The sequence below is a fragment of the Vicugna pacos genome, chromosome 20 (genome assembly GCF_048564905.1).
Source record: "Vicugna pacos chromosome 20, VicPac4, whole genome shotgun sequence".
Classification (NCBI taxonomy): Eukaryota; Metazoa; Chordata; class Mammalia; order Artiodactyla; family Camelidae; genus Vicugna; species Vicugna pacos.
In genome coordinates this window covers 41,617,156-41,643,128 of record NC_133006.1, presented here as the reverse complement: position 1 = coordinate 41,643,128, position 25,973 = coordinate 41,617,156, and the positions used below count along the sequence as shown (strand labels likewise).

The following is a 25,973-nucleotide window of genomic DNA, read 5'->3' as shown; positions in this document are numbered from 1 at the left end:
AGCCACCATTCTACTCTGCTTTTATGAATCCTTTTTTTTTAAATTTGATCCCACATGTAAGTGAGGTCATACAGTGCATGTCCTTCTGTGTCTGGCTTATTTCACTTTGCAACATGTCCTCCAGGTTTATCCATGTTGTCACAAATGGCAGGAGTTTCTCTTTTTTTAGCTGAATAATATTCCATCGTGTGTGTGTGAGTGTGTGTGTATACATCGTGTGTATATGTGTATATCATACTTTCTTTATCCGTTCATCCATTGATGGACAGTTGGGTTGTTGCCATTATCTTGGCTACTGTGGATGATGCTGCAGTGAACACGGGATGCAGTTATCGCTTCAAGATACTAATTTCATTTCCTTCAGTTAAATGCCCAGGAGGGGAATTGCTGGATCCTAGGGCGGTTCTACTTTTAACTTCTTGAAGACCCTCCCTACTGTTTTCCTTAGTGTCTGTACTAATTCACATCCCCACCAGCAGTGCACAAGGTCCCCTCTTCTCCGCATCCGTGTTTGGAAGATGGACTAGTGCAGGGGAGCAGAAGCGCCTTCAGCAGAGTGAGGAAACGTCAGCGAGTGTGTGTGGAGGCTGGGAGGCTGGACAGGCGTCACGGCTGAAGCTGTGAACCAACAGCCAGAAGCCCCACCATCGTCCGTCAGAGCCCCTCCCCCCACCGCTCCCAGCCCCTCACCTGGAGCCCCCAGACCAAGCCTGCTCTCTCAGAGCTTCACGCGCCCCCAAGTCCCCGGGAGCAGTGGCTGGTCCTGGTCTGGTGTCTGGGGAGAGGTTGAGACTTCACTGATTCTATTTTTTTCATCAGGAAATATCATTATGCAATCCCTAGAGACAGCAGCCTGGTTTCTTTCCATAGCTGATACCGTCTCTGCGTTGATGTGGTCAGATCTGTCTCTTCCTACTCTTTCCTAGGAAGAGAGTGCCGGGCGGGGAGGGTTTAAGTCAACCCTGCGGGAATGACGAGGTTTGCAGACGACTCTGCTGCCAGCGGGACCAGCTCATCATTACCAGTTGCATCTGTGAAGGCCACCCTGGGAATCCTCTGGCTTCTCCCTGCTTGAATTAATACTTGGAAAGAAGAGAACAGTCAAACTGTCGCGGGAAGGGAGCTCTGCGAAGTCCCAGTGTCAGTGGTTGGCTTTGTGTTAAGCCTGGAGAGGAGTTATGAAGCACAGCACTACATAGGTCAGGAGGAGTGGAGGGGACGTTCGGGGGAGGGAGAAGGCTATGAAATTAACTTGGAAACTTTTGGGGGGGTCGGGGACACCACTGACTTCTTTGAGGAGCTGATGAAAACTTCGGATTCTTACCCCAGACAGACTCACATAAGCACACAATACAAGTTCCAGAAGCATCCTTGCGGGGCACCGGGTCTCCCGGAAGTCCACCCATGACTCCAGGGTGGGTCCAAGGAGGCCAGGTGAGGCCCTCTGGGCCGTGACAGGCTCAGAGAACCCTGGGAACACCGGCTTCTTCGGAGCCGATGGCTGAGACAGGAGAAGAGGGCGGACAGCTCGGCAGGGAGGCTGGGTGGAGGGCCAGGGAACGTCACCGTCTTCCGTGGTGGGTGCCGGGCTGTCAGACGTCCGAGCCGGAAGCACACCACAGACCAGGGATCCCGGGCCTTGGACAGATCACGTTTCTGGGCTTTAAGGGTGTCACCTGTAAGTGAGGATGTCCTCAGGGTCAGCGTGAGAACAAAGTGAGATAACGTTAAGAGAAGGTGTTCTGTAAACCTTCCAGGTAACGAAAGATGAAACAGAGGTTTAGGGAGCTTAAGCGGGTTATAACGTGCAGGATGCATTCACTCACAGCCCTCAGCGATGGAGCAGGGAGCACCTGGTATGGTTTGAGACTATTAGTCAGGGCAAGAGGATGAGAGGATTCATGGGCACATTACAAAGTAAACCAGGTGGAACGAACTTATCAGTTTTGAAATGAGGGGTAATACTCTTAAAAGATGATTGCCGTTTAGTCTGAATGGAAAGGTCTTGAGTGAGATCGGGAGGAAGATGAGGAATATTCACCCTGGAAGCCCCTGAATTTTTCCAGACGTCTTTCTTCCAAAACCAGGTGGCCCATGAATTAGATCCTTGGTGAATTATAGAATATTAAATTTTATAACCAAGTCAAATGGATGTCTTAGGCCTGGAACCAACGCACTATTGAATCTACTGGGAACAGCTTACATTATCTCAACTATTGATTCATGAAAGAGGTTTTGGCAAATGATCTCAAACCAGGAACCAAGCCAGAAACAGCATTTGTCAGACCAGATGGGCTGACTCACCCTTTGGACTGAAAAACCCACCTGTCTTTCTGTGAAGACTGCCTAGTGGTCTATTAAATGGTCATGTCATACATCAGTGCACGGGCCTCGATCATCCCGCGTACATCAGCTTCGGGGACACCGTGGTTTGGTTCAAATGTTGTCTATGAAGCTGGTCTATGGGAGAAGCTTAATAAAAAACTTAACACAAACCCATTCGGACACCCAGAGTTCAGCTGTTTGGAGGAACAGGAGGGAAACTGGCCCGTGGCCACCGTGGGAGGAAAAAGGAGCTGTTAGAGGTTGAGGACTGACTACACGCAAGCGAGGCATCGACTCCGCAGGGCGGAAAATGAAAGATTACGCCTCGCGGCAGAGCACGCGCTTGGCGCGCGCGAGGTCCTGGGCCAACCCCGGAGCTTCTGCTGGGGGAAAAACAAACGCAAAAGTCAGCACAAACCCAGCTTGAATCCTCGCTCCTCCGAAAAGCTTTTCCTGATGAAACTGAAAGTAACCCCTGCTGCCTTCAGCTCTTCTGACACTGTTTTTGGTTCCTCTCGTAAAGCTGAAGCACTTTACACAACGTCTGGCCTCCTGCACGAGACCAAGAACCAGCTGAGGGCGGGGCCCGGGCTCATCCGTCCCGCCTCCACGGGGCACCGGCTCAGAGCCCGCGCACAGGGGCCCCGCGGGCAGACCCGTGGGCCGAAGGGCTGGAGCCTGCCTCCTGTTTGGGTTCAGCTCTATTTTAGGGCCGGGAAAACGCAAAGAATCCTGGACTATATTAGTCATGACTGTTGCCAAGAGAAAGAAGTCCGTCTCCTGTCTGAAGAGCTGCCCGGCAATGGACTGTGGTTTGAGGCGTGGAAACAATCACACGGAACTTCACGATTTGCAGTGGGCTTTGCCGCCTCGCGTCCTGTGGGCTTGTGAGGTGACTGTGAGGCAAGAGGTGTCGCCAGGTCATGACGGAGGAGCCAGGGCTGAGGAGGAGTGTGTCTTGAACAAGACAGCCAGTGCGTGTGGGACTGGTCCTCGAGTCTCGTGACTCCAGCTTGCACGGTCCCCCCCTTTACCCTGCTGTCCGCTAGTCCTCGTTGTGAAGACAGTGATAAATCTGCACTGCACTTTAAGGAGGCGGCCCCCGAAACGCCAGAAGTTCCAGGTGAGTATTCATCCTGGGCGAGAAGTGAAGACCAACGAACTCAGCTTTCCGTCTGAGAAGCTGGGGTAAAGAGCTAGTTTAAAAGTGGCGGAGTTTGATCAGACAGTGACTGAGGCGTTTCGTGAATTAAACGGAAAGGACTCTTACCTGTGAACTGTGGGCTGGTCCGGCTGCGGGGGCCGTGCCCGATTCCGCTCGCCTCCAAGACTGTGACGGCGGCAGGAGGGCAGCAAAGAGCCCAGGCTCCCGGCCTGGGGACGCTGGGCTCAGCCTCCTTGCTACTCCCGGCTGCGCGGCTTTGAGAAAACACTGTCTGCGCCTCCGTTTCCTTATCTGTAAACGAAACGGCCGTCATCATCACGTCCCGGAGGCTGTGCAGTGACGACCCGACTCTGAAAAGCAGGCGTCACACCGTCATGATCACCGTTATTGTTAGCATTTGTGAATTTTTACACCGTCTTAATTTTACAGACAGAGAAGTATGTTCAGGGAGGTTAAAAGCCAGAGGCTGCGGAGATGAACTGTGGTCCATCACTCACTAACCCGTGTGCCGTGGTTCCAGTGTGGTACCCAGCGCGGGAGAGGAGAGCCCAGCCCAGCAGAGTTCACGTGCAGGACAGGTAAGAAAATGTGTTTGGAGTGTCGAGAGGATGTTAATGAGTTCCCTTCTCATTTCTTTTAACAAATGTTTGTGAATGGATTAAATATATCCAGGTATCTGCATTTCTTCAAATCACATTTGAATTGTAGACCCTCTGTTTAATGACGGAGAGCGATCAACCACATTCCTGTTTCTGCTCAGCCTTTTTCCGTAAGACGGTCCTGGGGAAAGCAGCCATCAGCATGTGAGGCGGAGCTCAGGGCCACCTTCCCCCCGGGAGCAGCAGGTTCCGCGGGCTGGGAAGGGCCCTGAGAGGCAGCGAAGAGCCTTTGAAGTCCTGCTCTTGCAAACACAGACCTATAAATGACCGCGTGTATCATAAGCACAGTCATGAGCTGCCTTGAAGCTGGTGTCTGCCTCCCTTTTAATGTTTAATGGGGAGTTAGAGAAATTCATCAAGGCAAAACAGACCTGGGGGAAAAAAACACTGGGCAAGTGTTATCCGTGGATCTGGAAAGGCTCAAAACTGTATTTCCCACAAACGGTTTCATCAGACTTTCTCACCCTTCCTAATGGTCATCTTGCAGCAGTGTCCTGGAAGGATGCTAGTACTAAGAGACCAGAGGACATGCCAGAGGGGTGAGGACTTTGAGGACCTGGAAGGGGGCAAAAGCACAAGGCGGACAGACCAAGACTCCGCCCTGGTTTACAATCTTGGTTCTGCCTCTTGTTGGCTGTGTGACCTCCAGCAATGCCTGTGCGCTCTCCAAACCCTGGCAGAAATCGCGTGGTCTTCCTCAGATCACCCCCTCTCCCCCGGGCACACTGCAGAAGCTAGCAGCGCCCCTGGGGTGTGTTCTTGCCCGTGGGATGTACACAGAAGGAGCGTGCGCCACGTCCAGGCTGGCCACGGGCTTCCCCCCCTTCCCTGCCTGCCGGTGGGAAGACAGCTCTGAGCGCTTAGAAGAGGGCAGACCACGGGGAGAAGGGCCGCCACGCCAGACGTGGTCTGTGGACGTGACTGTTACATGAACAGGGAATAAACTGGTATTGTGCTGAGCCACTGCTGAGTCAGAGCCGGTCTGTTCCTACAGCTAGTGTTTCCTTTCCTAACACAGATTTGTTTTCTTTTTCGGTACCAGGGGGTCGCAGTGGTCCTGGTCTCAGGTGTTACAGAGTCAAAGGCAACCATGAATAGGAAGTCACTGCAGGAAGTCTGAGAGCCCGAATCGTCAGCTCTATTAATCAGCCTCGTCGCAGAGCTCATGGCACTTGCTGATTTTTTTCTGTGCCTGTCGACACCGGGCTAGGCTCCCCCAGCAGAAGGAGTCCTGGAACCACAGGCCCCCACCGCGAGCCCTGCTGTGTCCCCCCGGCCCCTACTTCTCCCCAGTAATGCAGCAGAGGAGGCTGGGAGGTCAGTGGGCGGGGGGTAGTGGAGATTCTTGAAGGAGACTGGGGGAAATCCTTTCTGCACCGGCTTCACGGAGAGGCGCTGTCTGCCTGAGGGAGAGTGTGAGGGGCAGTGAGTTTCTCCGAGGATCTGGCCTCACGTCGCATGAGCTGATGGCTGCACTGTCAGGCCACACTTCTTGAGCGTGGCTTTCTTTTTTATTTAGTTTTTACCCACACCTGAGCATTTAAAAAAATTGAGCTGTACTTAACATACCATAAAATTCACTCTTTTAAAGTGTACAATTCAACAGTTTTAACATAATCACCAAGTTGTGCAGCATCACAGCTGCCTAATTCTGGAACACTTTCATCACCTCCAAAAGAAACACACACCCATCAGCAGTCACTCTCCCACGGTCCCCTCCCCCAGACGACAAGTATTTTGCTTATTCCAGACTTCATGTAAGTGGAATATAGATACGTGTCCTTTTGTGCCTGGCTTCTTTTACTCAGCATAACATTTTCAGGTTCATCCATGTTGCAGCAGACATCAGAACTTCCTTTTTAATGGCTAAATAATAGTCCATTGTAAAGCCAAACCACCTTTGTTTATCCATTCATCAGTTGATGGACATGTGGGTTATTTCCACTTTCTGGCCTTTATGAATAATGCTGCTGTGAATATTTGGGTACAAGTTATTGTGTGGGTATGTTTTCAGTCCTCATGGGTATATACTTAGGCTGAGAACTGCTGTTTACCTCCATGTCTAACTTGTTGAAGAATTGCCGTACAAGTTCCCAAAGGGGAAACACGGTTTTCATTCCCACCGGCAATGGATAAGGGTTCCAATGTCCCCACATCCTCACTGCCACTTGTTATTAGTCCGTCTTTTTGACTATAGCCATCCCGGTAGGTGTGAAGTGGCATCTCACTGTGACTCTGACTTGCATTTCCCCAGTGATTAGGGAAGCTGAGCATCTCTACGTGTGCCCACTGGCCGTCTGTCTGTCTTCTTTAGAGAAATGTACACTCAGATCCTTTGCCTATTAAAATGGTTACTTGTCTTGTATTCCTGATTGGTAAGAGTTCTTTACATATTCTGGATACTAGACTCTTAACGTAAAAGATTTGCAAATATTCTTCCCATTCTGTGGGCTGTCTTCTCACTTTCTTGATGGTGTCCTTTGAAACACAAAAGCGTTTAATTTTAATGATGTTGGATTCATCTATTTTTTCTTGTGTTGCTTGTGCTTTTGGTGTCATGTCTAATCCAGGGTCACAAAGATGCACTCCTGTTTTCTTCTAAGAGTGTCACAGTTTCAGCACTTACGCTTAAGTCTCTGATTCAGTTCAAGTCGGCCTCATACGTGGTGTGAGGTTCAGGTCCGCTTCCATTCTTTTGCACGTGGAATCACAGGTATCCCAGCACCATTTGTTGGAAAGACTGTTTTCCCCCATTGGATTGTCTTGGAGCCCTTGTTAAAAATCAATTAGCTATAAAAAGTGATTTTATTTCTGGACTCCCAGTATATGTCTATCCTTACGCCAGTGCACACTATCTTGATTAGTTTTTTTTTTTCCTTTGGTCGTGAGTTTTGAAGTTGGGAGTCTGTCTTCCCACTTAATCTTTTTCAAGATTGCGTTGGCTACCCTGGTTCGCTTGCATTTCTGTATGGATTTAGGCTCTACTTGTCAATTTATGCCAACAAGTCAGCTGGGATTTTCAGAAAGATTGTGCGGAATCTGTAGACCACGCTGGGGAGTGTTGCCATCCTAACGTTGCTTCGTCCGCCAGTGTTACTCTTAAAAAGCAAAACAAACCGCAGACTCAATAGTTGTTCAGCTCACTAGCCAACAATGACTAGGGTTTTCTGCAGTAATTCCTATTGCCGCCAGCTGCCTGTAAAAATGGACCGCTTTGCCCTTGTAAATGCATTCTCTTCTTCTAACAGGCAAGCTGTGTGTTTCCTTTTTAGACCCTAATGACTCCGTTTTAGTAAAGTTGCTACATCCTCCACCGCCCCTGCCTCATTTCTGCTAGACCTCCAGGAGGCGCCTGTCATCGGACTGCCAAAGCCATGAAAGGGTGCTTTTGGGGATTCACTTCTTTTTGTTTCATTTTATTTTATTTTTCACTTTTATCACCTTCATTTTAGAGATGAGGAAACTGAGGTACAGAGAAGTTAAGTAACTAGCCCGGGGTCACACAGCTGTCAGGTGGCCAAGTCAGGATCTGAACTCATTCTCTCTGGAGTATTATGGGAATCTGAAGCCTGCCGCAACTCCTGGTTGGAGTTAGTCTCCTTCCCCGGGTCATGGGGGCTGGAGGGCGGCCTTCTGTCCCTGGCTTTGTAGGACATCGGCATCTGAGTTGTCAGCGCTCGGAAGGCAGAAGCTCTTAAATGGTTTGTCCGTTGTCATTGCCCAACGGTGACAGAAGGGAATTTGGAATGATAACAGCTGCTCAGTGAATGCCATCTCTCAACTTGGCCGGAGGTGGGCTAAGCTGCCACCAACGTAGGAGGACGATGGTGAATAAACAGGGCGCACCGGGTGGACGCAGGAAGCCAGCTTTATTCTTCTCTGTAACTGCCCCTAAGTTGTTTTGGTGGTGTCCCACTCTTTCCCTGCCCTGGGCTGAAAATCAGGGCAGGACCCTCACTCTTCCGGTTTTGGAGGATTCATTGAAATCTCCCCGCCCTGTGGGGCAGCAGAGCAGTGCTGTTTCTATACAGTTGGAGAGAAGGTCTTCTCCCCCTTAACTGCAGCAGCTCTGCCCAGCCCTGGAGTCTCCCTGAATCATTCCTGAACACTCCTTGGGTCCCTTTATCCCTAACCTGACTCCAGGCGGACTGAAGGGCTCGGAGGGGACAGGCTGCCCCCTCCACTATTTCCCCCCGCTTTGATCACCTCCACCTCCGCCCCAGGTCGCCAGACAGAAGCTGGATGAACGCCAGCCCCCCCGAAGAAAAGGAGTGTGTGTGGGGGGGGGACTATCCCAGCAGCAGCAGCTGGGCACCTGGAGCGGGAGTTCCTGATGGCTGAGAACAGTGCCTACCCCGAGGGGCGTTACGAGGGTTAACCAAGCAATGCAAATAAAAATACATTAGAATCATGCAAAATAAACATAAAATAACACCCCTCCCCAGTCTCTGGTACAAAGCAGACATTCCCCCGAAGTGTTAAAGTAACAAAGTGACAGGATCCCCTTTCAGGTTAAAGGCACATTTTCCAAACACCCTCTGCAACCCCAGTGGCATTCCCCCAGGCCTGTGAATCCAGGGAGGCCTCCTGGACTAACCCCCACCCCACCCCCACCCCCCGTGGACTTACATGGTTCCAGCAAGCGTGGGACGCAGTCCAAACCCCGAGCCAGAAGGCCTTGCCGCCGCCCCTGCGCCCACCTGGGGATGAGGGTTTGGGCAGCTGGTGCCGGACCCTGGGGTGCGATGCCTCCTCCCTGCTTTCTGCCTCAGGAGGGGCAGGAGGGGCAGAGGCCGTCCCCGCCCACCCTCCTCCTGCCCACAGGGCCCGACATCTCAGTACAGTCACTCCCTTTGGCTTTGGCCAAAAATAGAAGCTGCTTTCATCCACCACCGAGCGAGGCCTTTCCCCTGACTCCTCCTCCCTAGAAATCCCTGCCGCTCTTTGGGAGCCGACCCCCTGCGCCCTCCATCCCACGGCCCTCCCGCTTTCAGGGCCGCTTCCTAGGCCAGCGGGAGCGGCCGCGTCCTCCTTCCCGTCGCTTCTGTTTGGGCACACGGTGTGTCCAGGCATCCTGACAGAGCTGTCCCCTTTCCAATCTGGCCAGACTCGTCACTGCGCTCCGCCGGCCACCTGGGCCCCCGTGCGGCCCAGACCCCGGAGCAGCAGGTGAGCCTGTCGCAGAGCCCCTGCGGGCGGAGGAGCAGGAATCTGCATTAGTAAGTGGGTTAGGCAGGTGGCGGCGAGGGCAGGGCTCCGAGAAGTTGTGAGCCAGGAACCCAGCCATGTGAATTCTCAGATCTCCTTTTGGCTCCGTTTCAATCAGGAGTGATTGGTTGGATGTCTGGCGTATTTGTGGAAGTGTGATGGATGATTCCAGACGGCAGGAGACAGAGGGAGAAGGAGGACTGTGTGAACCAGGCCCTGAGGACATAGATGCCACACAGGACTGCCCCCCTACACTCCGAGAGCTCACTGTTGGGGGGGATGGGGAGTCAGGCGCCAGAAGCACAAATACATAACATTGTGACACGTGTGATAGTGAGAGGCATTCAAGGTAGAGAAGTGAAAGGGAAGGATTCCTCCTGGCGAGTCTTGAGGGAGATCTGAGCCAAGTTCAAGACTGACCTGGGTTTACTGTGCGGATGAGAACGTAGCCCCACATCCTGTGTGAGGAACAGGGTCTTCAAGCTGGCAGGGTGGGAGCAGAGGGGATGTGAGTCAAGAAGGAGACCCGGGGGCTGGGTGCCCCCTCACCTCCTTCAGAGCCACCTTAAACAGCATTCCAAGCAGAGACGGCGAGCTCGCCACGTGGACTCCACTCTCTCTCCTTCTGCTCTTGTATGTTAACTTGAGCAGCTTCTGGGGGTTGTGGGACTTTGGGGAAAAGGGATTGACTGGGACAGAACCAAGAATAGACATGCCCATAAAGGGCGTTGGATGCCATGCTAATGGGCTTAAACTTGATCCTCTGGGCTGGAATTTGCGAGCTGATGCCATGAGATGAATGTTTTTTTAATCCTAGGTACTTGCTTTGTTAAATTTATAAGAAGTTTTAAAAGTCGGTATCATCCTAGCACCTCTTGGTAGACTGGGAAGACGTGACATCACTGCACTCATGATTCTGTAGTGAGCAGTTGTGGGATTACTCTGCTACCTTTAAACCAGGCATGGGCTCTCTGTTGGCCTCAGTCCCCACCATTCCCTCATGCCGCCCAGGAACCTTACAGGGCTCTGCAGCACTTCAGCACGCCCCCTAGAGGCAACTGGAGCCACCGGTTTTAAGGTAGGGGAGTTGAATGCAGGATTTGGAGTAATAAGATTGGTAGGTGATTGGATGTGAGAGGAAGGTATCGGAAGCAGGGAGACATGTCAGTCAGTGTTAGAGAGGAGGGGATAGGTCCCAGTAACAACAGGAATACATGTAGGGGAGCAAAACTTGCTACCCCAAAAATGTGTCTCTTTGGCATGAGGATTAATTTACACTGATTATTTTTGAGGCTTAAAAGACTCCAGAAGAACCTCTGACCTTCCCCTAACTGCTTAAAGAATGTAGATGGAGGCCCTGTTCCAGGAAGGGAGCATCACCATGGATACTTAGAGTGTGAACTAGATGTGTCCACAGGGAGGAGCCCAGTAGAGTCTGTTCGTTAAATTTCCTCTCTGTGTCCCGCTGTCTCCGCCTGGCCCGCAAGCATTTGTTTACCAGATGTTTGCTTTTCCATCTCCATGTCAGTTGCCTCCCTCCCCTTTGAGTTCTCAAACCACTACCCACAACATCCTCTTTTGTCTTTGGCTGAAGGTGGCATTTAAGGTGAGAGTTCTGGCCATTTAGGTGAATTACTCAGTTTTCCTGGGTCTCTCCCATGTACACGTGTTATTAAACTGTTGTTTGATTTTTCTCTTTTGATTTGTTAATCTCTCATGTCAGTTTAATTCTTGGACCAGCCAGGAGAACTTTGATGGGGAGAGGGAAATGTCTTCCTGACACACGCTCCCCCCATGCACACACCTGCAGACAGGCACGTGCACGCGCACACACACACACACTTAAAATATGGCTCCCTCTTCTTCAATACTTGGAGTCCTTAGATTTCTTAAGATTACTTTGCCTGTCTACATTTAGTTAAATTTCATTTAAAGGCTACTTCTGAGTTGTAGAGGGAAGCACAAGTCTGTTTTCCCAGGGACCGCTTCTCCCTTCTGTCCCCCCTCCCCCTCAGAGGTGGGCGGGGTGTGGCCTGGGGAGGACAGCATGTCCTGGACCACTGATTTTTCTGACCTCAGAGGCCCTGCAGGACTCGGCCTCATGTTCTCCCAGCCTGTCTAGGGCTCAGGCCCCACAGAATCATGCCACAGTCTCCCTATGCGTGGCCAACTAAAGTGCCATGAGGGGGGAAATAAGAGAATTGTAGGTGAAGGGTTGGGAGGGATAAAAGACGAGGTACGCTGGCTGACCCCAGAGCCATGTGTGGTCTGCTGCAAATCCCTTTCCAAGTTACAATCCCGGCTTGTGGAGGAGAGAAGGGAGGGAAACCGCGAACTGCGCTCCTGTCCCCATTTCCCCTGCGCTGCTGGGTGACACACCCCAAGTGGCGCTGGTCTCTGCTCCTGCCACAGGAAGTAAGGAGGACGCTGTGATGCCGGTTGAGTGCCGAGCAGATGGAAAGCGAGTGGTATAGTATCCCTGGCGAGTGATCTCGCCAGCCCTGGCCTCTGCCGCCTCAGCCCATTTCATCCTCGGGGGCCGTGTGGTCTGTGACTTAACCATCTCTTCCGCTTCCGCATCTCAACTTCGCACTTGGAGGTAAAATCATGTTCCCGTGGCTGTGTCCCGGTTACAAATGCCAGCAGAGAGGGGAGTGAAGGTCTGAAATTCCCTGCTGGGTGTTCGCTCTCCCTGGCTCAGAGCACGCGAGGCTGCTGGCAGTCAGCTTTCGTGCCCAGCCGTGGTGTGCTGGGTGGGTGGGTGGGTGGGCGGGGACTGGGACAGAGACTCGCTCATTCATTCAACAAACATTCCATCCTGGTGTGGCTTCTCAGGGAAGCAGATCCCAGTCAAGGAACTGAGAGCAAGTTCTTTCTTGGGGAGCTGAAGTGAAGAAGTCAGACAGAGAAAGACGGCTGCCAGTAAAGAGCACATTGTCAGGTCAGCTGCCACTGGCGGGCTTAGTCACGCTGAGAAACTTCGGGATTCAGTGCAGGTGAATCAGAGTTGTCCCCCCCCAGAGCGGGGAGGGGGCTGAGATACTTGTAACCAACCCCATCCATCACTGATTGAGAACTGCTCCCAGAGCGGGAATTTCCTGGGACTTCTGCCCTGCTGCTGGGGTAGGCAGAGCAGGGTTCGGGGACCAGGGACATTGCTCAGACGACGGGACGCTGGTGTTGGTGGCTGGAAGTGGGACCCGTCTGGACTGAAGCGGTAAGGACAAGCGCTCTGGGGGGCGGGGCAATGCTGGCAGCTGCCCCCTGTTCTTTGAGGGCTCCCTGCGCTGCAGGCACGGCCACACGATGGCCACTGGGACGGGTTTTGTCTCTGCTTTCACAGGGCTTGCCGCTCCGTGGAGGAGCAAGCAAGCAACCAGGCAGCACTTCAAATATTTTGTGATGGTAGAAAAGAGCCGTGTGTCCGGGCAGGTCTCCTGGAGAAGGTGACATCTCACTAGACCCGCATTAGGACTAGAAATTGTGAGTGTGCGTGACGACATCTCTGGGTGACTCCCGCCTGCCCCCAGCCGCTCAGTCCCTCCCTGCCTTCTGGCCCTCCTGCCTGGAGCTTCCGACCTCCCCACTGTGCCCACCCTGAATTTTTTGGCCCAGAGAATCCAGGGCTGGAATGGGTTGATGGTCTTAGCCCACCAAGTTTTGGGGTCAGTGTCATGCAGAAGTAAGTAACTCCTGCAGCCGGAGGCCAAGCGTATGTAGCTGAGCCCCTTAGAGGACGAGCTAACACCACGTATTAAAGGCCCGAAGTTTGGGCTGCAGACCTAAGCGCCGTTTGGCAGGTCACAGCAAAGGAGACTTGACCGCTGTCTGGAGTTTTCAGGGAAAGCTTCTCAGAGTTCAGGCTTGAATCAGCCTTGAAAGATTGTGGCCTCCCCGAAGTCACATCTTCTTCCAAACAGGACAAAACTCCTTTGACAAACCTCTCCTCCCCCGTCCTCGACTGCCTGGTGTTGATGCTTCAGGCCAGTTGAGCTGTGATTGGATGAAACCGTGGATGATTCAGAGCCAAGGAGGCACACACGCCCAGGGCTCCGTGCAAAGGAAAGCTTCCTGTGTTTTGCTTGGAGGACGCCTGCAGACACTCAGAGTGGAATGAGGCTGCTTCTACTGAAGAGCGGGAGCCCGGGGCTGGGGACGGGTGTGGGCGCCGGGCGGAAGCCTCCCCCGGGACGCGGACCTGGGGGACGGAAGGGAGCCGTGGGGACACGCGACCACGGACGACGACGTTTGCTCGGCTGCGGGAGCCTTGCCGGGAGCTGGTCCCGGCCTCTGAGTCTTCAGTGCTCTTTATTATTCAGACGAGTTTTAACTGGATTTTCTGGGACTTGCAACAGAAAGAGTCCTAACCGATCTCAGCGGGCGGGGTTTGTCACCTGTCAAAGAGGTGAAGCATTTCAGGCAAAGGGACAGGTGTCTCCTGTGTGGGGCAAAGCCTGTCTGATAACAAGGGAGAGAAGGCCCCACGTCCAGAATGGCGTTTGGTGTAACATTTCCCAAAGCTGCACTTTTCCTTTGGTGGGTCAGTGAGCAGGGAGGAGCCCACCGACGCCAGCACCGTGCTGGGTGTGGGGGTCAGACGCCGAGCAAGAGTGGGGGCCCCGCCTCCGGGGAACCTGCATCCCAGCAGGAGGCACAGACAGCGTGCTGGTTATAAGGTGATGACTGAGGCCCAGGGGAACAGAAGACGCTGGAAGCTGTCACAGGGCCTCGTCTAGGTTGGGAAAAGGGGTGAAGGAACGCTTCCCTTCTTCCCTGAGAGCATGACATTTAAGCAGGGTCTGAAGGGTGAGCAAAGATTTAACTAGCCAGTGGGGGAGGAGCTGGGGGATATTCCAGGTAGAGAGAACAGCACATATTTAGCTATGAGGTTTCTAAGGGCGTTAAAGTGTCAAAGTGCATTGTGAGCCCGGAAGGGGCCGAGGTGTGCGGTCCCCAAACGTGTGGATGCGGAGTTCCAGTTTATTTGAGACGCATCTTGCAGGACTTAGACAAACGAGGTGTGTCTGCAGGAATGAACAGAAGTGTTCTGGGGGCAGAGGGGACCTGGTGCTGGTTCAGTTAAAGGCCTACGTATGAGAGTAGAAGGTGGTAACAGACAGCTGATGGATGGACAGACGGGTGTTGGACAGACGGATAGATACAAGGTAAGTCGATGAGATGACGGGTTGTGGACGGACAGTGGATGGTGGAGGGAGAGAGGGATACAAGACAAGGCCCCCAGGGCCAGGGGAGGGAGGGCTTCCATATCAGGATAAAGAGTTCGTTGGTGTCTGAGTGCAGATTCATGGCTGAGGTTTATGTGAGGGGCTTGGGGGCAGAAAGGAAGTTGCAGTGATCCAGGCGTGAAATTCTAGGTTAACGTGCAAACCAAGGTGGGAGAGAAAGGCAGAAATTTAAGAGACAGCGCAGAGGAGGAGCAGGCAGTTGCTAATGAGAGCGATGGGGAGTGAAAAGAAGGGGAGGAAGCAGAGGTCAGAGGCCAGGTTTCAGGAGGCAGAGGATCTCTAGAAAGAAATGCAAAACCTCCTCTCCGCCGCCAATGACTAGGTCTCCGCGCAGTGGCAGGAACACTGCAAGTCACCAGGTTCCCAAACATTTGCTGAGTCCCTAGTGGTGCTGGTAAGCCTGGGAAAAGAAGTCAAGAGCGATGGTAAATCGAAGCTCCGAGATTTTCGGTGGGTTTTGATCACCTGTGTCAGCGTTGCCGCGACTACTGAGAGCTGCCTCTGTTCTCCTTCACGGTGGTGGCGGGAGGAACGTCGCTGCCCTCAAACCCGAGCAGCCACTTTTCATTAGGAGGAGAGAGAAATAGAAGTTTCCTTTCAGGTCAGGATGTTAGCAAGATGAACAAGAGGAGACATTTAAGAGAAAAGTCACTCAGCAGCACCCCACCCATCACTCTCCCTGTTTCATCTCGCCTGACCCGACACCCCGAAACATCAGGGTAAGAAATGCAGGCGCAGTCAGCGTTCGGGGCCCAGGCCTCCTCCCGGGGCGGCACCGGGACTAGTTCAGCCGCACACGAGTGAGGGGGGTTCATCCCTTCCCACCGTTGCTTCTTTGGGGAGTCGGGGCCCCGGGTCGCGAGCATGTTGAGGCTCTGCCTGCAGCTCCAGCGGCTGAGGGGCTGGGCTGTCACAGCGGGATGCCCGTTGCAGTGGCTGCAGATTCCCGAGCATCTCAGAAACCCGTGACCAGGCTGGTCCCTGTGCGAATCCCCACGGGTCACCCGGGCTGGGAGGCGGACCTGTCAGCCGTGCGCGCCGGGAGGTCCTGTCTCACTGGCTTCGTTACTGTTGGTGGCGGGCTTTCTCCAGATGAACACGGCGGTGCCATCTACCCTCAACCTTCATCTACCTTCATGCTCCTGGGATCTGAAGTACGCGTTAACGCCACGCAAGAATTATTTGTGTCTAATTTAAAGTGAAGTGTGGATCGTAGACGATTCCAAATGAGTTTTTCAACTACATGAATGTCCGGGGTGATGTTTCAAAATTCTGAGGGGTGCTCTTCCCCGTGGGGGATTGACAGTGTAGGATACTCTGCACCCCTAAATGCCAGGCGCCCCCCTTAAAAGGCCCCCGCTGATTTCCATCACACTCTGGCTATGGGGCGGAGTGACCTCTTTGAGAACCTGTCACCACTGACCTGTGTTTACTGACATGGAAAAAGGTCTACCGTGTGTATTTCAGCACAATGCCGGCTAAGGGAAAACCTTAGGATCAGTGTCTGTAATAAGAGTCCACGTGTGGAAAAGGAGTAACCTAAAGGCCCCATCTGCAGGTTCTAATGCCAGGTTTTCTGAATTGGCTGAGTTTTTAATAATGATAAATAATCAGAGAAATAAAGTGATTTCCATTGGGCAGACAAATAACAAGAAGGCAGTGTTAACTCCCGCACCGCTAATATCTGGGGCTGGACAGTTCCGCGTTGCCCTGTGTGCTGTGGGATGTTCAGACGCTGCCTGGCCTTGACCCATCAGGTGCGGGAGCACCACCACAGGTGCAGGTGGGAACCGAGGGCCTCTCCAGATGCTGCCAGCTGACCCTGGGGAGGCGAGCCCTGCCCTGGCTGAGGACCTCGGTCGCAGAGGACTCAGGACCCAGGCTCTCGAGACCCATTGCCTGGGTTCTAATCCAGCTGGGCCGTCCGTCCTGTTAAGTAACCGAACAACCGTGTCAGGTTCCTTGCTGGCAAAATAGGTGATGGCACCTCATGGGGTTGCTTGAGGAGTAAATTTAAAAATGTGCGTTTCAAGGACCAGCACAGTTCCCGGAATGTAGTAAAATGCACAACAAATGTGAGCTTTGATTGTCAAGAGAAGAAAGCCTACTTCTAGGGCGGTGGTTGGGGGATGTTAGAAACGGATAAACGCACCTGGTAGCGGAAGGAGCTGGACCCCGCCGGCCACTGTCCCCAAGGACTGGTCTCTTCCCACAGGGTCCCTGAAGCCCCTCTCTGGGCTGGTTCTTCGCAGGGATCTGGATAAAGTCGCACCAGGTCCCAGTCCTTTTCTGGTGCCTGGAGAACAGTCTCACTCCATAATCAAGATGCTGTCTGATGTGTAAAACTCCGAGCTGCGCTCGAAGGTGATGTTTGCCCCTCCCCAGCCCGCACAGTGGAGGGGGCCTGGGGTGTCTCCCTTCCTCACCTTGTGCCGGGGAGGGAGCGTCGAGGCTCCGCCTCCGGGAGGAGGGACCAAGCCTTCCACCAATCGCGGCTCGCCCTGCCCCCAAGTCCTCCTGAGAAGATGCTCAGAGCCGTTCTTTTTGGAGCGGGGCTGCTTTGGTCAGTTCCTCAGGGACCCTCCCTCCCCGCTACGGTCCACCCCCTGCTGTGGATCCCAGGACACAAGAGACACCCCTACCCCTGCTCCCTATCGTGGGGGGAGCATGTCCTCCACTCCTGGCCCTGCCGTGCGGGCAGCGGCGCACAGGTGTCCCTCCATCACCTAACCCCAGGGGTGCCCCGGTAGCCCGGCAACCTGGCTCCAGGTGAGGGGAGCAGCCTGCCGCTTCAGGCCGTGGGGCCGAGAGGGTGCGGGGTGCGGGGCGCTGCGGGACCCATCATTTCTTCTCGGAGGAGTCGCTGCCTTCAGCTGTTCTCACCTCGGTCCTTCCCACGGGGCCAGCGGATGCTGCAGGGACCAAGAGGTGTGGCTGTGGGGGTCGTGGTCTGGGAGCCTCGGACCAGAGAGAAAGGGTTTGTGGGTGCCCTGAGGCCTCCCTTCCTGGTCCCCTGTGTTTACAGATGGCTTCTCTGTGGTCCAGAGGCTCCCGGCCACATTCTCTGACCTTTTCTCAATGAGGCAAGACGAGATAATGTCCTCGGGGAAGCCTGTGGTTTTCCTCCAGAAACTCAGCTGCCTGGGCCCAGCTCCATCTGATAAATCAGGATACAGAATCTGTGTCTGCCCTGAGAAGCAAAGGTACCGCCGGGTGGAAAGGGAGGGTGCTGTGCAGACATAGACGATTAGCTCAGACTTGGAACCTGTCTGAAGCACCAGCAGTTCTCAGAGCATCACCCATGGAAGCCCCTGGGGCAGGACCGCCTTCATCTCCTCATTTGCTCCCAAAGTCATCTCTGTATCTCAATTCAGAATACTTAACCTGGGTAAGAATTCTGAGTCATCAACAAAGAGCTAAATTACACCTATGGTCTTTTTTTCCCCTTAATTGAAGTATAGTTGATTCACAATATTGTGTTAGTTTCAGGTGTGCAGCACAGCGATTCAGTTATGCACATACGTGTATATTCTTTTTCATTATAGGTCATTACAAGGTATTGACTAGAGTTCCCTGTGCTGCACAGTAGGACCTTGTTGTTTATCTATTTTATAGTAGTTTGTATCTGCTAATCCCAAACTCTTAACTTATCCCCCCCCCTTCCCCTTTGGTAACCATAAGTTTGTTTTCTGTATCTTACGCCTACGGTCTTATATAACAAGGTGGAAAAACATGAAAGAAAATGGAGACATTTACATTAAAAATGGTGAGAACAGGGTATTTGGGACCTTACTCTCTCGTCGCCACTTTGTGCCTTTTAATCTCTTCTCAGATAATAGTTTTCTTCCTTCCTTCCTTCCTCCCTCCCTCTCTCTCTCTTTCTTTCTTTCTTTCTTTTCTCTCTCTCTCTCTTTTCTTCCTTCCTTCCTCTCTCTCTTTCTCTCTTTCTCTCTTGGGGGTACTGAGCACTGAACGCAGGAATGTGGCCATGCTAAGCATACGCTCTACCGCTGAGCTAACCCTCCCCCTCAGATAATAGTTTTTGATTTTGACTGTGGGATGCTAAAATTAAACAAAAAATTGAATGTCTTGATCCAGGTGCCACCATTTGGATTATAGCTGTCATTTCTTTTTCCATGGAGAAAAATAATTAGTCTCCTGTTAATGGCCCTGTTTGTGCTCAGATAACAGTTCCAGAGACAAGAGGGCGTCTCCATGTGTTCTGTCATATTTTATCTGCATCATAATTTCGAGATCACTTCAAATCTCCATGTAACCATCACCACTCTCGGTGAAAGGAAGTTGTTAAGAGGTTAACAAGGCCTTCAGAATCCATTTAGCTTAAACAATGCATTACCGAAGGGCCAGCCTTCCACCACGAAAGCCAGCTGCGTGAGACACTGGGACTGAGTGGCCCCAGGGAAATTGTGCTTCGCTGAAGCAGTGTTTTGCTTGCCATAGGATTTATCATAAATAGGTAGGGAGTTCCCTGAAATGAGGCTTGTTCCGGACGTAGGCAGCCTGCTTTCAGCTTCCGTGTGAAGATAAGGATGTTCATCAGATCAGCGAGTCCTCTGTGCGGATGGTTCCCTCCCACAACTGTCTGAGTGTATTTCAGACCCGAGCCCTTGACAATGAAGCAGTCTTCCCCGACATTCCAAACTGCATTGTCCTGGAAACCCCCAGGTCCTGGAGCCAAAACCACAATGACCTTCACAGGGACAAATAGCAACATTCTCCCCAGGCCCCTGGGCCTCCCAGGCAGGGCCCACGGGTCCCCTCGGGGGCTTGTCCTCTTCTCGTCCTCTCAGGGTGTGGAGTTGCAGTGATGTTCAGCTTTTTTGTATCTCAGGGTCTCACCCTTTCTCTCAGCAACAGGCTTGCACTGGGAAGACCCAGGTTTGAGTTCTGGTTCTGCCTCGTCCAGTGTGACTGTTGGCAGAGTCACAGTGTATCAGTGAAGCTGTACTTAAAATAAACATGCAAACCCCCTTTTACACGTGTGTGACTGTATCACATACCAGAAAGAACATGAAAACGCTTTCTCATTAGGATTAGGACCTTGCATCCAAGGTCATTCAATACCAGCTAAAGTTGCAAGAAGCAGTAACTTTTCTCTCTGAACTCTGGGTGTCCCTCTTAACCTGATTTCACAAAAAATGAAAGTACTGGGAAAGGACAGGGGAGGTTGGGTCCTTGGGGTGATGTGCACAGAACCTCACGTCTGACCCCGCCTGCGACTGGCTTCCAGGTCCAGTCGCCCAGCCTGAGGGTAAAGGCAGCTCTGTTACCCCCGGGCACATTCATTCCCAGGCAGAAGGTGAGTGATGCTCGGCCTGGGGGGCGCCCTGGGCTGGGCAGCCTTTGTCCTGAGGAGGGTCGCCCCGCCCACCCCACGTGGGCTACTCACCAGTTTCCAGGGGGACTTGCCCACCCCGCGTCCTCTCATCTCAGCCAAACAAGTGGGCGGCCTTGCGGCCCCGCCACCACGGGCCCTGGGTGACTGGGCCGTCCGCACTGGTCACAGGGCAGGCGGGGACAGCGGTGGTGTGTGCGGTGCCCGCCCCCTTTCTGGAGTCAGGAATGGTTCCGCTCCCAGAGGGGACACTTCTCAAGTCCGTCCTTTACAGTAAGTCTTGGTCGAGCCTGGAAGGTTGCTCTGAGTAATGACTGCCTCCTCCTCCCTGAGCCCCACGATGGAGCAGTGGTCCTCCTGCCCAGGACTTCGTGCTCAGTACACGTGGCTCTTGGTCTGGAGAAGACCAGCTGCTTTCTAAAGGGCAACAGGATGACCCCTGTGAGGATGGCCCACCGCAAACACATCACAGGACCTGAGCCTCTGGAACGCTAGCGACATTCCAGGCGGGCTGTGAAAATTCGCAGTAAATTTGAGAAAACATTCTTGGCTGAGGGACGAGGTGGAAGCTGTTTTGATAGGGAAGTCGCTGCCAAGGGCCTGTTTGTCCCGGGGCTGCCCGCATCCTTGGTGTTTTAAGCTCCCTTGAGTTGGGTCCCCGCTGCCATGCGTCACCCCGCCCCACTCGTGTGTCCTGGGTCGTGAAGGAGCACTAGGGGAGCACACTGTCAATGCCCCCAGTCACCTCTCCCCGCAGAGCGGCTCGGCGCTGCGCCTTCTGTGCCGAGAGTTCTGCTGGGAAGACGTGACCGTCCCGGGGACCCCAACCTGGGCAGAACGGGAAGCAGCCACCCTGCAGGCCTGCGGGGAGCACACCCGTGTTTTTAGCCCAGGCGGCCTTGCTGAAGCTCTGCGTCTGATGCTGATCCCGGATTCTGCCTCCCTCCTGCTGCCCAGCAGCCGCGTGACCCCGGGACGTGCCTGGTCGCCCTCACCTACAGAGCAAGGGGCCGGTGGTTCTGCCCCCGCACGGAACAGTTCGCAAGAATCATCCGGGCAGCCTGGGGAAGGCAAGGACCACTGGGGCAACTCTCCGAAATTCTGGTTCTAAAATCTCCCCATGGCTGTGGATGCCGACGGTCTGTGGACGCCAGGTGGGACTCCAGGTGGGAAAATGCTGGACCAGACAGAAGCCTTCTGGCCTCAGGCGTCTCTGATGGGCTCCAGCTCTGATACTAAATTCGTTCTCTCTGGTTGGCTTTAGCGGTCCATTTATTTTTATAGACATAACATCTTTTTAATTATCAGGGAGTTCACACTCTTTTCTCCACAATTACCTTTGGAAACATTTAAGAGAGTAACAGTTACAAGGAGAGTTTCTTTGGGCCAAGGGCTAAGTGTACAAAGGAAACAGATGAGGAGGTGGCTGTGTATCCACTTTTCTCCGCAAGACGTTCTGGGAGGGGCTGCAGGTAGTCGTAACCCTCCTGCCTGCATCTTTCCTTTCTTCCCCCCCTCCCTGCCTTCTCTCTTGTCTCCATCAGGTGAACCAGTGCTTCTGGGGGGCTTCCTGGATCCCAGCTGCTGCCAAATGTAGAAGCAAATAGGGTTTAGGGCTCCCCGATTGCTGATCTGAAACTTGGCCTGGCTGATGGACGTGTCCGAGGTCAGTGTGCAGCCCCCGTTACCTTGTCGGGAATTTCTACCAGTAAATTACAGCATCATTAAATACTGTCAGGAGTTTTACCAGAACAGGAGGTGCCCTCAGCAGTTTCTCCCTTGCTCTGACAGCATCAAACCTTGGATCCAGCGTTGAGGAAAACCAAAATCATCCGGGCAGTGGGGAAAAGTTGCGGACTCAGCTTTAATCACAATGAAGCGGAATTCCCAGATAAGCACCTGCGTCTTCTAGTTCAAGTGCTCCCAAAGCAGTTGCCCTTGCGGTGACTGTGCAGACGCCTCCTGTCATTCACGCATTCAGGGTGCCTGGTGCTGGGGAGGCAGGGGGTCCTGCCCGCAAATGCCACGTCGGCCAGTGCGGCGGACGGAGGGACAATGCGCTGTGGTCTGGGAAGTGGGGGAGCCTTCCTGAGGAGGTGACAAGCTCTGAGATGCCAAGACAAGGAGGAGGGAACCAAATGAAGAGAGGGTGGAAGGGTGTCCTGGGTGGAGGGAGCAGCATGCGCAAAGCCACATGGTGGGGAGGAACCCATGGCAATGAGCTAAAATAGCTTGCACAGGGAGATAGCGAACCGTACCTCTCCTCAGACGAAGGAGGAGGGCACCATCAGGACCCGTCTGCCTCCCTCGGGGACCCGGGGACGTTCTCAGAGGGGTCTTCCGAACTGTGCCGCCTGGCGCACAGTCTAATCCGACGCGTGTTGTTGAACTTTGCCGCAGGAAAGTTAAGGCACATGCTGTCTCATTAAGACATTTCTATTACATTTTCCTTTGACTGGTACTTCCAAATAATAAACCGAATGTTGCTTAGTTTAATTTTCAAGTTGATGACGCTTCCTTTCCTGTTGCTAAATTAAGCCACTTAACGTGATTTTTGATTAATCTGGGATAGGGCGCTTTTGTCTTTTTTAATTGAAAACATTTTGAACCAGTAGAAGACTGCACTAAGTTACCCAGGAAATAGGGGCCTGGAGCCAAGGACATCCTTTTTCTTTTTAAACATCTCAGCTTTCAGAGGATTAATTCCAAACTCTTGCAACAGTCTGACTGAAAAGGGTTATTGAACTCAGCCGGCTAATGATGACTTATCTCTGCTAATTAAAATAAAAACCCTACTGGCTTCTTCAAATCGACTCGCGTAATTCCAACAATGACCACAGTCTGTATTTGCACAGATTTCTGTCTTACTTACTCTTTCCCACAGCCTATAATTGGTGGATGGTGGGGAGTTGATCTCTGAGAGTAAGATAAGACTAGCCCCCCTTTTATAGGTATAATGAGTCAGAGCTGAACTGCGGAGCACCTTGGAAGGGAAGCCTGAGCTTGGGTGTTAACTAAGGAAAGAATGTCTTACAATAATCGAGACAAGAATGAAATCCCAAGTTCATCCCAAGTTCGCCGCGGCCCGGGAGCTGGCTCCCTCGCGATGAGCCCCTGCTCGCTTCTGCAGACTCATTTTCTGTGACTTCTCTCCGCACTCCGCCCAGCCATGCTCTCTGTCCCTGGAACACTCAAAGCTGGTTTCCTGCCTCAGGACCTTTGCACTTGCGCTTCTCTCTGCCTGGAATGCTCTTCCCCTGTCATTCTTGCAGTTCACTCCCTCACCACGGTCCTTTAGGCCTCTGCTCAAATGTGCTTTGTCAAAGAGGCCGTCTCTGCCTGAGCTATCCACACAAGCCTCCCTGACTGTCCTCTTCTCTCTCCTGCTTAATTTTTTTCTATAACACTTATCGTGAACTGACATATTTTATGTATATATGTCCATATATTGGTAGACTTTTTGGTAATAGACTTGACTTTTTAGAGCAATCTAAGGTTCACTACAAAATCACATGGCGCGTAGAGGGAGTTCTCATTTCCCCCGGCCCCTCACGTACATAGTCTCCTCCGTGGCCAACATCTGGTTCGTTTGTTATAATCCGTGAGCCTGCACTGGCCCGTGACCATCTCCCACAGCCCATGCTTTACACCCCTGAACAGTATTGAGTCTTACCCACGATCCATTTGCAGCAAGGGCATGTGGTGCCCACCTAAAATCCACATTTCCTTGTCTTAAGATGCAGGGTAAGATGTAACAAAATACACTTAAGCAAATTTATTCCAAGATAAAGTATTTCACTTGAATAGACTCAGAGTTAGATAGTTTAAAAAGTAAATAAATGCTATAACATGTCTCTTACAGAATTCCGATCCAGTGAGACCATGACCTGCGTCGGGCGGTCAAGGAAAATCTGCAGGGACTCACGAGAGCGACGACACTCTAATCTAATTTAAACATATGTAAACATTCATTCAGTAATCTTTTGATGTAAGGCCAAGATCGTTTCTCTCTGCATGGTCTGCTGATTGGAGTTCCTCATTACCTTTCTTGAATAAACCCTGCCCATAATGCATTTTCAGCAACCTTTAAGTGGAGCTAGAACTTAAAGGTTCTAGCTGAACCACCTGAGTGCAGAAGGCTTCTAGATTTGTCAGATTAGAGTTCTTCTAATTATGACCTAATTAGCCTTTTGTGTGTGTGTGTATACAGTTCTGTAAATTGTAATACATGTATAGATTCACCGTAATCAGGGTACACAGCAGTTCTACCTTCCAACACGTCCCACCCCCTGCCTCATGGCCCCTGACAACTGATCTGATCAGCGGCACTATGGTTTGTCTTCAAGAACATTTCATAACAGAATCGCAGACTGTGTCAACGTTGCAGCCTGGCTTCTTTCCCTCAGCGGATTCACGCATGCTGTTGCCTGTGTCATAAGCCGGGCACTCCTTCGTAGTGCTGGGCAATGCTCCGTAGCGCGGCTGTGCCGCAGCTTGTCTATGCCGTCACTCGCTGAAGGGCGTTTGGGTCCTTTCCAGCCTGGGCTGCTGTGAACAGGGCTGCTGTACGCGTTTGTGTGTAGGTTTCTGTGTGAACATCAGCTTTCGTCTCTCTGGGGAGATACACTGGAGCGGGGCTGCTGGGCCACACATTACATACCTGCTTCACTTTGTGAGAAACTCGCAAACCAGCTTCCTGAGTCTGTTTCCCTCAGTGACACATCAGAGTTGCGCTGTGCCCATGCTCACCGGCACTGGGCATTGTCAGTCTTTTTAATTTTAGTTGTTCTAGTAGGAGTGTGGTGTGGTCTCCTCGTGGCCTCCATCTGGGTTTCCCCAGTGGTTCATGGTGCTGCACATCTTTTCACCTGATCATTTATCACCCTTATAGCTTCTCTGGTGAAGTGTCTGTTCATGTCTTTCACCTATTTTATTTTATTGGGTTGTTTCTCTTTTATGCTTGAATTTTGAGAATTCTTTATGTATTATATGTACAATTGACATGAACAGGTTTGGGAATAAGCTCAACAAATTCGTGGTAAGCGTACGTGTCAACTGGTGAGGGCAGAGGTGTGTCCATGGGTCATGGTGACCTACTAACCTGTGTGTCACAGGGACCTATTAATCCATGTGTCAACGCTGGATACTAGCTGCAAACAGTCAGCTTGTCCATGGGTAGAGTAAACAGAGGGTTGGGTAATCCGAAAAGTTAGGTAACTGAAGGTCGTTTAAGACAGCGTCTATTGAAAGATCTACATAAAAGAGACAAGAAGGAGATAAGAATGCTCAGTTTCCATGATTGCATTTAAATGTACAATTAAAGATATCTTGAGCACATAAGCAATATATTTTATACTCACCACAGTATTTCTACTGAAGAAGGATTTAAAGAGAAAAGAGCACTACCATGTTTTTGAAGAATATTTAATGATACTGGGAGACCTTAATTACAATGTAAGCAAAAAGAACTGGTGGCACAAAGTGTTATGTGCAATGTGATCCCAAATCTGGTTTTAAAAACCCATATATTTAGTTATAGGAAAAGATGAAAAATATATCAAAATGTTTGTAATAATTATCTTTGGCTCTTAGGATTATGGTTGGCTTTCATTTTCTTTTATTTTTTCACATTTTTATATGTTGACAAGGACTCTGTGTTATTTTTATGATCAGAAGAAATATGATTTTGTAAATGAAGAGGAATTCTTTACTGACTTTATTTGCCTCATTTAAATGTCGGGCGACAATACTCCCACTGTTTCCTTGAGTTGAAATAAACACCATTACAGGGTTTGGGCCTTTGCTACCAATTCCCTGCGCTTTTAAGGAATCAAGCAAACTGCAGTAGATTCTGCCATTTCATAAATTACATTAATGGTTATGACAGCCATAATTATGAAGGCTTTATAAAGCAATTTATTTGATAGCTGTCTATTAAACTTAATAATAATCATAGCTATAATGTAATAATATGAATATGTAGAGATAGTAATACTTATTTCATCACTGTAAAG

General features: G+C 51.7%; 2 long non-coding RNA genes across 4 annotated transcripts in view; one reads left to right on the top strand and one right to left on the bottom strand.

The window, feature by feature from the left end:
• LOC107033044 (uncharacterized) overlaps positions 1–24,015 on the top strand; it is an 81,366-nt gene extending 57,351 nt beyond the window's left edge. Inside the window, exons 8-9 of one of the 3 annotated variants that reach the window (XR_012062478.1) lie at positions 3,920–4,068; positions 4,199–5,380. This is a non-coding gene — a long non-coding RNA (uncharacterized lncRNA). Of the gene's footprint in view, positions 1–3,919; positions 5,381–23,821 lie in introns of those variants that run through there. The other 2 variants (XR_012062481.1, XR_012062475.1) reach the window with 2 other exon arrangements.
• LOC140687845 (uncharacterized) lies at positions 9–8,905 on the bottom strand. Its single transcript, XR_012062491.1, has 3 exons — positions 8,779–8,905; positions 3,596–3,781; positions 9–1,676 (listed from the first exon to the last, which is right to left on the bottom strand). It is a non-coding gene; the product is annotated as an uncharacterized lncRNA (long non-coding RNA).
• Positions 24,016–25,973: the final 1,958 nt, after the last annotated feature.